We start from the raw sequence: 11,441 nt of genomic DNA on the forward strand, positions 1-11,441 counted from the left end.
GGTCGCGGTGAAGGCGGGGGAGCCCGACGGAGGGCCCGCGATGTGCATCATCGCATCCATGACGACGAAGGGAGCGAACAACCCCCGGTCTTCAATCGCGCTAGCCAGAATGTCGCGACTGCGGCAATGCTAGTCCGCGCAATGCCCGAGCCTTCTACCACGGAGGGGCGACGGGTCCGCGGTGAGCTCAGGGATCTCTTAGAGACCGACGCGGTTCAGCAGGCCGAGAGTTCCGCCTCCCGATGGCACGGGGGCGCCTCAAACCTTCTCACGGCACCGCCTCGGCAAGACAGGGAAACCCCAGCTCGTCCCGAGCCCGACCGAGCGCCAATAGCCCACAGGGCCCCCGTGCTTCTGGACCGCCTCGGCAATCGACGTGAGGTGCAGGGAGATCATGAGGTAGTCAGCAGGCGACAACGCCACGACAACGAGGGGCCCGCTCGGGGCTACCACCCACACCGAGGCGGTCGCTACGATAGCGGGGAAGACCGCAGTCCTTCCCCTAAACCGCCGGGCCCTCGGGTCTTCAGCAGGGCCATCCGCGCTGCTCCTTTCCCCGCCCGGTTTCGGCAACCAGCCAATCTCGCAAAGTACAGCGGCGAGACCAACCCGGAGCTCTGGCTTGCCGATTACCGCCAGGCCTGCCAGCTGGGTGGCGCAGACGATGACCTGCTCATCATCCGCAATCTCCCCTTGCTCCTGTCGGACTCGGCGCGAGCCTGGCTCGAGCACCTTCCTCCCTCGCAAATCCACGACTAGCGCGACTTGGTTAGGATCTTTGTTGGGAACTTCCAGGGCACATACGTGCACCCTGGGAACTTCTAGGACCTTAAGAACTGTCGCCAGAAGCCGGACGAGTCTCTCTGAGACTTCATCCGGCGCTTCTCCAAACAATGCACCGAGTTGCCCAGCGTCGGCGATTCGGAGATCGTCCAAGCTTTCCTCTCCGGCACCACTTGTCGGGACTTGGTCTGAGAGTTAGGTCGGAATGTGCCGCGCTCTGCTGCCGCGCTTCTCGACATTGCCACCAGCTTCGCCTCGGGTGAAGAAGCTGTCAGAGCCATCTTCCCCGACACCGACACCAAGGGTAAGCGGAGGGACGAGGCCCCCGAGGCCTCAGCTTCCCACCTCCCTAAGAGAAAGAAAAAGGGGCGCCTGGGGAAGCAGGAGGTCTTAGAGGCTGATCTGGTCGCAGCCGCTGAACGCAAGAACCCCCGAGGCTTCAAAGGCCCCAGGCCCTTCGACGACAAGCTCAAGAAACCCTGCCCTTACCACCAGGGCCTGGTCAAGCACACTCTCGAGGATTGCACCATGCTGCGGCGTTACTACACCAAGCTCGGGCTCCCCGATGACGAGGCCAAGCAGAAGGGCGCCGACAGCCAGGACGAAGATAAGGACGACGGGTTCCCCGAGGTACGCAATGCCTTCATGATCTTCGGTGGGCCCTCGGCCTGCCTTACGGCATGGCAGCGCAAGAGGGAATGTCGAGAGGTCTTCTCGGTCAAGGTGGCCACCCCTAGTACCTCGACTGGTCTCAAGAGGCGATCACCTTCGATCGAGATGACCACCCTGACCATATTCCGAATCCTGGGCAGTACCCACTGGTCGTCGACCCGATCATTGGCAACACCCAACTCTCCAAAGTATTGATGGATGGAGGCAGCGGCCTCAACATCCTCTACGCCAACACCCTAGAGCTCTTGGAGATCGACCGGTCGAGGCTGCGAGGCGACGTCGCACCCTTCCACTGGCATCGTGCCAGGAGAGGCGCACGTGACCCCTCGGGCGTATCGACCTTCCTGTCTGCTTCGGCACCCCCTCCAACTACCGCAAGGAAGTCCTCACCTTTGAGGTAGTCAGGGTTCGGGGGAGCCTACCACGCCATTTTGGGGCTGGCCGTGCTACGCCAGGTTCATGGCAGTGCCCAACTATACCTACCTCAAGCTCAAGATGATAGGCCCTAGCGGTGTCATCACAATTGAGTCCATGTACGAACATGCATACGACTGCGACGTCGAATGCATCGAGTACGCCGAGGCTCTTGCAGAGGCCGAGACCCTCATCGCCCACCTCGACCAACTCAGTGGCGAGGTGCCTGACTCCAAGCGATGCGCAGGGGGCGTTCGAGCCTGCGGAAACCATCAAACTCATCCCGGTCGACCCCGCCTGCCCCGACGACCGAGCGCTTAGGATCAGCGCCTCCCTCGACATCAAATAGGAAGCCGTGCTCGTCGACTTTCTCCGCGCGAACGCCGACATATTCGCATGGAGTCCCTCGGACATGCCGGGCATACCAAGGGAGGTCGCTGAGCATGCCCTGGACATCCGAGCCGGATCTAGACCCGCGAGACAACGCCTACGCCGCTTCAACGAGGAAAAGCATAGGGCCATCGGTGAGGAGATACAGAAACTCTTGGTGGCCGGGTTCATCAAGGAAGTGTCCCACCCTGAGTGGTTGGCTAACCCCGTGTTAGTCAAGAAGAAAAATGGGAAATGGAGGATGTGTGTAGACTACACCGGTCTGAACAAAGCCTGTCCAAAGGTCCCCTTCCCATTACCTCGAATCGATCAAATTGTTGATTCCACTGCAGGGTGCGAGACGCTGTCTTTCCTTGATGCGTACTCCGGTTACCATCAGATCAAAATGAAAGAGTCCGACCAGCTCGTGACTTCTTTCATCACACCATTTGGCATGTACTGCTACGTGACGATGCCCTTCGGTCTCAGAAACACAGGTGCCATGTACCAGCGGTGCATGACCCAGGTCTTCGGAGACAACATTGGACGGACCGTCGAGGCCTACGTAGACGACATCGTGGTCAAGACCTGAAAGGCCGAGGGTCTCGTCGACGACTTGAGGATAACCTTCAAATGCCTTAGAGAAAAGGGCATCAAGCTCAACCCCGAGAAGTGTGTGTTCGGGGTCCCCCGAGGCATGCTCTTGGGATTTATAGTCTCGGAACGCGGCATTGAAGCCAACCCAGAGAAGGTCTCGGCCATAACCAGTATGGGACCAATCAGAAACCTCAAGGGAGTACAGAGGGTCATGGGATGCCTTGCGGCCCTGAGCCGCTTCATCTCGTGCCTCGGCGAAAAAGGCTTGCCTCTGTATCGACTCTTAAGAAAGTCCAAGCGTTTTTCTTGGACCCCCGAGGCCGAGGAAGCCCTCGACAGACTCAAGAGGCTGCTCACCAATCCTCCCATCCTGATACCCCCGGCCATGGACGAGGTCCTCCTACTCTACGTCGCCGCAACAACCCAAGTGGTCAGCGCTGCCGTAGTGGTAGAGAGGCAGGAAGAAGGGCATGCTCTACCCACCCAATGACCTATTTATTTCATCAGCAAGGTGCTCTCCGAGACCAAAGCACGCTACCCCCACATCCAGAAACTGGTCTACGTCGTGGTCCTGGCTCGGCGCAAACTACGCCACTACTTCAAGTCGCACCCAGTGACTGTGGTATCATCCTTCCCCCTGGGCGAGATAGTTCATAACCGGGAGGCCTCGGGCAGGATAGCCAAGTGGGCTGTTGACCTTATGGGGGAAACCTTGACCTTTGCGCCTCGAAAAGCGATCAAGTCTCAGGTCTTGGCCGATTTCATGGCTGAATGGACAGATACCCAACTGCCACCTGCTCAAATTCAGACGGAGTGCTAGACCCTGTACTTCGATGGATCCCTGATGAAGACCGAGGCAGGCGTGGGTCTGCTCTTCATTTCGCCCCTTGGAGTACACATGCACTACATGGTGCGGCTCCACTTCACCGCCTCCAACAACATGGCCGAATACGTGGCCCTCATCAATGGCTTACAAGTCGCCATCGAGCTTGGGGCACGGCGCCTCAACGTCTGAGGCGACTCGCGGCTCGTCATAGATCAAGTGATGAAGGAGTCAAACTGCCTCGACCCTAAAATGGAGGCTTACTACAAGATGGTACGACGCCTAGAAGACAAGTTCGACGGTCTCGAACTAAATCACGTCGCACGAAAGTACAACGAGGCCGCCGCCGAGCTAGCAAAGATGGCCTTGGCACAAGCCCCGGTCCCCCCGAATGTCTTCACCAGAGACCTCCACAAACCTTCATCGGTTGCACCTCGACAACAGAGGAGGGCCCACCTGTGGAACCCATGGCAAAGCCCGACGTCCCCCTCTGCTACCGAGACCCCCCTCGGCCGAGCCCGAGGTCATGCAAGTCAACGCCGAGCCTCCACAGTCTAATCAGGACGCGGATTGGCGAGTCCCATTCCTCGATTGGCTTGATCAGGGGGAGCTTCCTGACGACAGAACCGAAGCACGATGGCTCGTGCGCCGAGCCAAGACCTACGCCCTCTACAATGACGAATTGTATAGGCGAAGTCCCTCAGGTGTCCTCCAACGCTGTATCAGTGCCGAGGCGGGCCAGGCCCTACTTTGGGACTTACACGCAGGCGCCTGCGGGCACCATGCGGCACCTCGGACGCTCATAGGGAACGCTTTCCACCAAGGGTTCTATTGGCCGACAGCGATCACTGACGCTACCAAGCTAGTACGCTCCTGCGAAGGATGCCAATATTATGCTCGACAGATGCATCTCCCGGCCCTGGCCCTGCAAACCATCCCCATCACATGACCGTTTGCCGTATAGGGGCTCGACATGGTCGGGCCTCTGCAAAAGGCCCCCGGGGGCTACACCCATCTATTGGTATCAATCGACAAGTTCTCCAAATAGATCGAGGCTCATCCGATCAGTCGAATCAAATCCGAGCAGGCGGTGCTGTTCTTCACTGACATTATCCACAGGTTTGGGGTCCCCAACACCATCATCACCGACAACGGGACGCAGTTCACCGGCAAAAAGTTCCTGATGTTCTGCGACGACCACCACATCCGTGTGGCATGGTCAGCCGTAGGACACCCAAGGACCAACGGCCAAGTAGAACGTGCCAACGGCATGATCCTACAAGGCCTCAAGCCAAGGATTCACAACCGGTTGAAAAAGTTTGGCAAGAAATGGCTCGCCGAACTCCCGTCGATCATCTGGAGCCTGAGAAACACTCCAAGCCGAGCCACGGGATTCACGCCTTTCTTCCTAGTCTATGGGGCCGAGGCCATCCTCCCCACCGACCTGGAATATGGTTCCCCGAGGCTGCAAGCCTATAACGAACAAAGCAACCGCACCACCCGAGAGGACGCCCTCGATCAGCTGGAGGAAGCCTGAGACGTCGCGCTACTACACTCGGCCAAGTATCAGCAGAGCCTATGGCGCTATCAGGCCCGACGCGTCCGAGGCCGAGACCTGAAAGTAGGCGACCTGGTGTTGAGGCTAGCACAGAGCAACAAGGGCCGCCACAAGCTGACCCCGCCATGGGAAGGACCGTACATCATCGCCCAAGTACTGAAGCCCTGGGACCTACAAGCTAGGCCAACGAGAAGGGCGAAATCTTCACCAACGCTTGGAACATAGAACAGCTACGTCGCTTTTATCCCTAAAATTCCAAGCATTGTATGTCGTTTCTCGAAATACAATTAGAAAGCGTTCTTTAGTTGGTCTTATTTTTCGAGAAAGCCCCCGAGCCCACCGTAGGTCTCGGCAGTACAATAACACGACAAGGGAGACTCGGCTCTGCCCCAGCAGAACCGAGCCTCCCTCGAGGGCTAAATGGGGGACTCCCCCCAGGTCCCACGCACCATCCTTTAGTTGCTTTTCGCAAAAATTCCTACGCCAAGACTCTTGTAGGCTCTGACAAATCATTTGTGAAAACTCCTCGGACCAAGGTCTGTTTCCTAAGCAAGAGGCCGGTAGAGTCATGAAACGGCCTACGCCCCCGGGCTACGGCACGCCCTCACTACCTCTCGCTCAAGGAACGACTTAGGCCCCAAAGGGGTGCTTCGCAAACGAAATCTAATCAGAAGCAAGAGAGGGCAAAGGCTCGGAAACATGAGAAAAACAACTAAGAAACATAAATACTTTAGAAATAAAGGCCTCGACGGCCACAAACGTTATGATACAAAAATAACCCCTATTCTATCTTTACATAGCCCCGAGGCCCTAGGTCAAGGCTCAGGGCCTTCAGCGCCGGCAGATGGTAGGGGGGGCACCACCTCCTCTTCGAAGAGCGTCGCCAGCGCCACGCCAGGGCCTTCCGCCAGCCTCCATCAGCTTCGCGACCGCCGCGTCGGCCTCCTCGTCATCATCAGGCAGAACGTAGCCATCACTGACTGGCCGGGAGGTCGACGCCAAGGTAGTGAGAGGAGATGACAGGCCATCGCCCGCTTGACACCCGTGTGCAGCGCCCCTCGGAGCCGCTCGTGCAATCTGGCTGCTCAGCGCAATCAAGCGGCTCCCAAGGGAGCTGCCTGACTGAACCCCTCGACCTCCAAGGCCTCGCAGGCGGAAAGGGTGGCACGTTTCAGCGCCTCGTGCTCCTTGATCTCGGTATCGAGCACTGTCTGCACTGCGCTAGAAGCCTCGACGGCCTGGGTGAACTCCGCCTTTGACTCTGCACCGCAGAAAAATGTAATGAGGTCGAGCCAGAGAAAAAACAACCTAAGTTAGGAACGGAAGCCCACGGAACTCACCCTTGGCCTTCAGCTCCCAGCGTCGGGTCTCGGCCTGATAGGCCTCGACCTTCTCCTTCAACTGCTGGGCCTCGACCCAAGAGGCCTCGGTCGCCTTGGAAGCTTCACTCCCCAGCTCTGCGTCATACAAGGAAGTTAGGGAGAGAACATAAGGAGAAGAAAACGAAACAAAGGGACTCAAACTCACCCTCGACCGTCCCCCTCAAAACCACAGCCTTGATTTGCGAGGCCTCAACCGCAGCAAGGGCCTCATTCAGAGCGCCTTTGGTCAGCCGGTGCGCACTCTCCTCTACCCCCAGCTGCCCGGCGAGGGCCTTGCCCGAGGCCGTCGCTTCTTTAGCCCGGGATCTAAAGGCACCCTGATCGCTGACGGCGCGGGTAAGCTCCTCCTCCAGCTCCTTGATCCACGCCGCTAAGGGGGCAAGCTACGTCTGGGCTACGGCCGCCTCGACCTTCGTGTCGGCACAGCGAAGGCAGAGGTCCTCCACCTCCACGCTTCGTGCCGATAGAAGCTCGTTAGCATCGGCAAGAAAGCCCCTCTGCCGCTGAAGCTGGTCCCAGATTCCCCTCTCCCACCGAAGGAAGACTGACTTCCCGAGGGACCGGGTCTCGAGCTCCTGAGGGGGGCAGAGCAGAGGTCATGGACTGCGACAAAATCAAGAAAAGAACAACATCACGCGGGAAAGGAAAACACGAACCTGGGCGACTCTAGGTAGTTCGTCGGCCACCACGGACAGCACCATCCGTAGCGACCGCTCCGCCAGGTCATTGTACTGCTCGAAGGTACGCCAGCGCCCGCCCTTCGCCGTGTCCTCAAGGGCAAACAGAGGCTCACCCTCAGGGTTGTCCCGGCTCCACAACAGTACCCACGGGTGATCCCACCCGCGGGGCTCGGGTCGCACCCGCATGAGGGCCGAGCTTCCCTCATCCAAGAGCGGCGCCGGTTGCTCCACGGCGTCAGTCTCCTCGGCGTCGACCACCTCCCGCGCCTGGGAAGTATCGTCGAAGGAGATCGGATAGACCTCCGTCTCCCGGGCGCTCTCCCATAACAACGGTGGGCCCTGAGCCAAGGGCACGGCTGAGGCCTTCACCGCCTGCACCTCCTGCGTAGATGGCCTCACTGCCATCACGACGGCCATGGTGACCTCGGGGGCTTCGGCCTCTGCAATCACGGCCTCGGCGGTCTCGGGGGCTTCGGCCTCTACCACTGTGGCCTCGGTAGGCGCAGAAACGCCGACCGCGGACACTGCGGTCTCAGTGGTCGTGGGCGCCGGGGCCTCCATCGCCTCAGCCTCGGGGGCCCCGGGAGCCTCGGCAACAAGGGGCACGACGGCCCCATCCGACCGTGTAGGGGCCGCCTCGGTAACCCCTCCTGGGGTGGCTAGTTCCTTTGGGTCGACCCTCGCCGACACCGCACCATGTTGGATGGCGGCTTGTGCCTCCGCCACCCAGTGGGCGAAGGAGCCAAGGCTTGCCTTAAGCGCCTTGAGGGGTGCCAAGGGGAGGTCGTCCGCAGGCCGCTTCCGACTAAAGAAAATTAACCTGCAGGGTCAGCGCGAGACCAAAAAAGCGAACGGATGACACTACGACCCTGCCAGAAATACGCTTACTTAGAACGGGGCAGCCCCCGCTTCGCCACAGCAAACCTCATCCGCAACGGCTGAGGCAGCGGCAGTGGCGTCGCATCCATATACATCGGCGCTGGTCGGTCCTCAGCGGACCCCGGCGCCCCTTCGGTCCTCTGTGGGGGCGGTGGCGTTGCCTCCACCGCCACCTGCTCTGCCACGGCCACCGAGCCTACCGGGCTAACGGCGCGTTTGCCTAACGCTCACGCCTCGGGCGTATCGGCCTTGGCCCCGGAGCAGGCAACCGCCGGCCCCGGGTCCGCTTCTCCTCCCCTTCCCAGGGGTGCCGGGCTAGTTGCCAACGGCCCAGGCGCCACCTCCACGACATTAGGAAGGTGGTCTAGGGGACCTCACCCTCCCTCGCCCTTGTCATTCCCGTCCGAGGCCTCCGTCGACAACAACATCGACGGGGATTCCTCTAACGGGAGACCATCCTTCTGTTAGCTGACGGCGGCGCTTAATCCAACGCCTCACGCGCAAGGATGTGCTTCGTGCGCTTCGCCGCCTTAGCGTCCTTTCGCTTTTTCTGTGCGTCGGCGTGAGCGCGGTTGATCGCCCGCTGCCCCGCGTCCTCGGGAACGGGCAGGCGGGGAGGAGCGCACGTCCCTCATCCCCTGAAGGAATGACAAACGCGCATGAGGAAACAAGGGGATAAAGGGAGATTGAGGAGGCTCAGAGGCCACGGCGGCACTCGACTTACCAGCGAAAGGAACCCCCGCGACAGTCGCATCGCGAAGGAGGTCAGGTTGCCGCCCCTCAACTTCGCATCTACCGTCTCCCCCACCCGACGATGAATTTCCTCATCGGAGAGGGTGGAGGAAGACATCCGGGTGCCTTCAACGGGCTCACCCGGCCTCATCTCAAATAGCCACCGCCGCCGAGCCATCAGCGGCAGCACCCTCTGACGGTGGAAGGCGGCCACGACCACAGTGACGGTGAGGCCATGGCTCTGTAGCCTTGCCAGCCCCTCCAGGAGCGGCTCCAGCTTGGGCTGGTCAACCTTTGGGACACCCCACTTCCATTTCTCCGGGCAACTCCCCACAATCCACCCAGTATAAGGGGGAAGTCCTCCATCGTCGTTGCGGAGGTAAAACCAACTCGTGTACCACCGACGGTTGGAGGACGCGAGTTGGGCTGGGATGTAGAGGTGCAGGCGGTCCTGACGCACTTGGAGAGTGCAGCCTCCGGCCCTCGATGCCTTCCTCTTACCCGACGTGCCTGTCGGCTTGGTAGTATGCCCCGCCCAGAACAGGTGGAGCCACAAATCCCAATGGGGGGCGATCCCTAAATACCCCTCGCAGACGGCAACGAAGATAGCCGCCTGAGCGATGGAGTTGGGATTAAAATTGTGGAGCTCCACGCCGTAGTAGTGCGGGAGCACCCGCATAAACCGGTCCGCCAGAACACCGAGGCCGCGCTCGTGGAAGGAGATGAAGCTCACGACGTAGCCATCACGGGGCCTCGGCTCCAGCTCGCCGTACGGAGCAATCCACTCCAGCCTACTAGGGTCTGTCACCGGGCGGAGGAGCCCGCCGTCGACAAGCGACTGGAACATCTCCTCGGTAACGTCCGACGGATCCCAAGGATCCGCCTTGACAACGACGACGTTGCCAGCCATGGGTGCGATGGAGGAATCAGGCACGGCGGTGAGTTTTTCTCTCTGCCTCCCACGCTCTCGCTTTTTTCTCGGTTTCTCCCTAGGTGCGCTCTTCTCTCCTCTTCTTCCCGGCACCCGCTGCTCTGGCGACGGCTCGGCGGAGGTCGCAGGCAAGGTAAGACGAGAAGGGGTGAGATTCCTCGGGTATTTATGCAGGGAGGAGGCGAAACGAGCGGGCGATGAAATCAGGGAGGTTTTCCCCCGTCTGGCGTGGTTAACCACGAGCCAATTTTGGCGGGCCACGCGCCCACGTCTCCCGCATTAAATGCGAGGACAGTTATGTCCCGTCCATCACGTCGCGCCCGGCCACTACGGCAGCGGGCGTCGTTTCACCTCCCCATGAAACCGCCTCAAAAGGCGTGCCACCCGTGGCCGAGCCGATAGAGAAGATATTTCCCGCGGCCTGTTCCTTTCATAGGAAGGAACCGGGCTCTGAGCCTATTACGATCCAGGGGTTCGAAGGCTGGGCCCCAAGGGGTTTCGACAGCCGCCCCAGGATAACATAGTCAGGGGCGACTGCGGGCGAGCCTATACGGGGCCGAGACCCAAGCGAGCGAAATGCTTGGGACGCCCGAAGTCGTGTCCGAGACCGGCAGGAAAGTATCCGAATGGGATCCCACCGTAGGGAGGCACCGAGCCACCGAGGCCCAACGAACGGCCTTGGCACCCACTAGAGAAATCCTCTGGTACTCTTGGAGTGTGTCTTTAGACCGCTAGCCGTCCCCTAACGAATGGGGTTTGGGCCTCCACTCGGACTACCCGATAATAGCTCACCGGAAGTGCCACCGCTCGTGCCCATCGAGGGTAGCGAGGCACGTTCCACCCCTCCTTCCAAGCGAAAAGGAAGCGCGAGGGTCGCATAAAAAGTCAGGGGAACCCCTGATGGCCTTCTCACCCTATGTAGAGGCTAGGGGGCTCCTCCTGCAAATCTGTCGAGGCCCCACGACCCGGGCTCGCGCCCAAAGGGGCCTCGGCAAACAAACCCTCACGCGTGAGGGGCGTATAAAAAGTCAGGAGAACTCCCGACGACCCTCTCACGCAGAGGCTAGGGGCTCTTCCTGCAACCTTGCCGAGACCAGAATGGGCTCGGCAAGCTAACCCTCCGTCCAAACGAAAAGGACATGTGAAGATCAGATGAAAGGGCCAGAGCACCCAAGACAAAGACAAACAGTCTAAAACCGTGCTAGAAGTTTCGCTACAAACACGATAAAAGGGCACCAAGCCCGTTACGGTCCAGGGGTTCGAAGGCTGGGCCTCCAAAAGGTTTCGACAGCCGCCCCAGGGCAACAGAGTCAGGGACGACATCAGGGCAAGCCTACGAATGGCCCAGGCCCGAGCGAACGGTCGCTCGGGGCGTCCTAAGTCGTGTCCGAGACCGGCGGGGAAGTATCCGAATGGGATCCCACCGTAGGGAGGCACCGAGCCACCGAGGCCCGCGAACGGTCTTGGTACCCACTAGAGAAACCCCCTGGTACTCTTAGAGTGCGTCTCTGGACCACTAGCCGTCCCCCGGCGAATGGGGCTCGGGCCTCCACTCGGACTACCCGCTAACAGCTCACCGGAAGTGTCCACGCTCGCGCCCATCGAGGGTAGCCTGGGACAT

This window comes from Miscanthus floridulus, chromosome 4 (genome assembly GCF_019320115.1).
Source record: "Miscanthus floridulus cultivar M001 chromosome 4, ASM1932011v1, whole genome shotgun sequence".
Taxonomy (NCBI): Eukaryota; Viridiplantae; Streptophyta; class Magnoliopsida; order Poales; family Poaceae; genus Miscanthus; species Miscanthus floridulus.